This window comes from Girardinichthys multiradiatus, chromosome 6, assembly GCF_021462225.1.
Source record: "Girardinichthys multiradiatus isolate DD_20200921_A chromosome 6, DD_fGirMul_XY1, whole genome shotgun sequence".
Taxonomy (NCBI): domain Eukaryota; kingdom Metazoa; phylum Chordata; class Actinopteri; order Cyprinodontiformes; family Goodeidae; genus Girardinichthys; species Girardinichthys multiradiatus.
Window position 1 is genome coordinate 29313940 of NC_061799.1, and position 3675 is coordinate 29317614.

The 3675-nt window shown below is 39.5% G+C and overlaps 1 long non-coding RNA gene across 1 annotated transcript; it reads right to left on the reverse strand.

Moving 5' to 3' along the window:
* Window positions 1-268: 268 nt before the first annotated feature.
* LOC124869508 lies at window positions 269-3397 on the reverse strand. The gene is made up of 2 exons (XR_007038607.1): window positions 3168-3397; window positions 269-371 (listed from the first exon to the last, which is right to left on the reverse strand). It is a non-coding gene; the product is annotated as an uncharacterized LOC124869508 (long non-coding RNA).
* Window positions 3398-3675: the final 278 nt, after the last annotated feature.

Consider the following 3675-nt stretch of genomic DNA (forward strand, 5'->3'; position numbering starts at 1 on the left):
ATCAATTGGGGAACTGACGCAAACTCTTTGGAAACACATATTAGTACCAATAATAAAATGCATTTCCTTTCCAGTGCAGATGTTTAATTTTAGGTACCTGCATTGCTAAAACTGAACTATAAAGGATTTTTTATCATGTGCACCCGTAACTGAACATTTTAATGTAGTGCCTTGTTGAAACAAAACAAGTTTGGACCCACCATCTGCAAATGGTGAAGGAGTGTTTCACATGTTTTATGATTTAAACACAGTTGAACAAAGAGAAAAACAAGTTGTAGATCATTTATTTGAATTACATAAAGATATGTGAATAGCTGATGATCTGAAGCATACAACATCCTGATGCCCTGGGGAAGGCAGGTCCAGTGATTCTGTGAAGAGACAGGACATATAGGGAGACATTTGTGATTTTAAAATTTGAAGGAAATTATGGGCAAATTAAACAAAGATTTGGTTGTCCCTTTACTGAGACCAAAGACAGATAATGACTCAAAACACACCATAAACGTTTGAGGTACTGGGCTGGTAGCTTTAAAAGTTGATGAAACTACATATAATGTTAAAGTAAGATTAAACTAAATGCAAAAATAATATTCAGGTGATTTGTCTCAGACACACTGTAAAAGAAAAGGAATTCAAGTCGTTTCAGCTTTCAGCCAAAATTGTGAACATGAATGGCGCCTTGTTTGTTTTGACAGCTGATAAGCAAGCGTGACTCTTACTCTCTCTTTATCTTTGTGCACATTCTGCTCCCTGTGTCCAAAAGCTGAATCTGTGCCCCACTTTGTGAAATTTTCCACTTTTCATTGAACTGAGATGGTTTTACTGTCACCTGGACTGTTTACTGGGACACAAACTGAATGTACAGCTGGACTTTAACTGGACCATTCCTTTTTTTTAGTGGCACTATTATCCTTTATTTTGTAAGTTGACCAACAGGAAATTGGGTGAGAGAGGCGAAGACATACAGCAAAGGTCAATGGGCTGGGAGTGAAACGGATGTGTCTAAGACTGTAGCCTCTGTACATGTGTCGCACACTGTACCCCTGAGCCACTGCTGCATCTTAACTAGACTTTCCTAACAGAAAACATGAATTTAATCTAAACCCTTCAATTTTAGCTCTGGCTGTGTTTTTGGAGTCATTGTCCTGCAGATCATCTTCTGCTTCAGTCTCAAGTCTTCCAGAATTGTCCTGTATTTAGCTCCACCTACATTCCTATCAACTGTGACCAGCTTCCTTGTTCCTGTTGAAGAAAGGAATCCCCACATTATGATGCTGCCACCACCGTGTTTCACCATGGAGATGGTGTGTTCAGGGTAATATGATTAATTAGGATTTTAAAGGATAGACTGACACATAGCTGTACATTAATGTGTAGTGGAAGGATAAGAATATGGTGTTTTAGGTTTAGATTTAAGTAACAATCAGAAAATTGTGGTGTGCATTTGTAATATTTACCCTCATTTACTCTAATAACTCTAAATAAAATCCATTGCAACCAATTGCCTCCATGAGACACCATATATTAAAGATGTTTTTCCTGTGTGTAATTTAATCTTAGCTATTAGCCATGCACTCCAGAAATATCACCTTCATAGAGAAGTAATAAGAAGAATCTTTTTTGCTTGGCTTTTCCCTTTCAGGAGTCGCCACAGCGAGTCATCTAGAAGCAACAAGAAGAATCTCATTGTTAAAAGAAAGCCGTAAGAGTTCCTGCCAGGTCCCAGTCTTGTGTCTTTTGCAGCTTCTTACATATTTTCTTTTGTATTACCTTGTATTTTGCTCCATCCATCTTCCTATAAGCTCTTCCTAGCTTCCTCCTAAAGAAAAGCATCCCCACAGCATGATGCTGCCATCAGCATATTTCACAATGGGGATGATGTGTTAAGGGTGATTTGGAGTAAGTTTTCCTGTCATATAATTTTGCATGCACTTCAAAAAGTTCAACTGTGGTCTCTCCTTGATTAGAGCACTTTCTTCCACATATTTGCTGTGTTCCCTGTGCTTTATGGTAAACTTTAAACTGGACTGCTAATGGCTTCATTTCGACAGTGTCTTTCTTCTTGCCACACTTCCATTTGTTTGAGTGCACATCTAATGCCCTGCCAAAAGATTCTCCCACCTGAGCTGTGTATCTCTGCAGCTCCTTCAGTGTTACCATGGGCCTTTTCTGCTTCTCCGGTTAATGCTGTTCTTGCTTGACCAGTCAGTTAAGTTGGATGGCCATGTGTTGGTAGGTTTGCAGGTAAAAAACATTTGCCACCCACTTCAGAATTATATGTGAACTTGTTTTGGTCCATCACATAAATTTAACCGGAAAAGCTAACTACATGTAATGCAGTGTTTAACATATGGAAGAAGGCACTGTGGTCAGTCTATACCAAAACCTTGTGGACTACTTAGAAAACTCTTTGTGCACCAGAAAATTAACATGGCACATGTTCTCCCACTCGGAGAGAACATACAAACTCCAAGCGTAAAGACCCCCGGCCAGAAGTTGAACCCAGGACCTTCTTGCTACAAGGCAACAGTTCTGCCAACCGCGCCACAGTGCAGCATATATTCACACAACTTATCTTAAGTTCTCAGTTTATGAATTAGCACACAAAACTTGACCAATGATTATGATTAAACTTTAAGTCACTGCAACAGAAATGCTGAAATAATAAAACAATAAATCAGATTTTAACTACAAATCTTGTTTTCATCTTTGTCCCATATTGTTTGTGTTCTATGGTTATCTTAAGTAGGTGTACAGTTAACATCTTGTAAAATAAGCATTGAAACAAAACAGAACTGCTAAAACAGAGACAACTCTTAGAGTAAACTTATGTTGTGATTATGAATCTGAGAATATTATTTAATATTTTATATTAATATTTTAATATTTTATCAAATAATATTTCAGTCTGTTAAGGGTTGTCCTGTGAATACCAGCCCAGTAAGGCGATGGTATTAGGACAAAATAGAAAGGTGTGAGACGAACTCTGACATTATTGAACAGCATAAACAAACAAAGAACACAACCTGAACTCGTGTGCTGCAGATTGTCTGCTAGCACCAAGACAGCTGAGTTCAGCACAAACAAAACCAAACTTCATAAAATAAAAAACGTTTATATCATTTCAATCTAAATCCTTCTATATTATTCTGCCCAAACCTAACCTCTGACCCTTGCTGAGGAGGAGTTGTCCGGGCGATGACGAAGTTCGAAGAAAGTTCTGTGAACAAAGGGTTAGCTTCCAGCTAACCTGAGGAACAGTGACTGGGTGGCCGCTCAGTCGGGCCGACCAAACTGCACGTTACCACGTGATGCGGTCTCTTCTGTCTTCCTTCCAGACTGGGAGACAGCGTCTCTGCAGGGACTTCTCTGGAACACCGTTTGCTTCTGCAGGCCTCAGAGAGAAAGTCAAGCCAGGCATGTACCTTAATTCCCGTTCATGAATGAATCTACCGGATACACAGACAATGATTCATTTGTACTTAACTTAGTGAATATGATCGATGATCGTATGACACCCTTGGATCCAGTTTGAAGAGTTTATGTCTGTTTGCCAGCAAAGAGACATTAGCGGGCTGTCTCAACAGCCAGCCTCGCACAGAGTCCGGATGGTAGAGAAAGACTTGTGGGGGAACTGGGGGTTTTATGTGGACAGTGGCATCATGGGAAGTT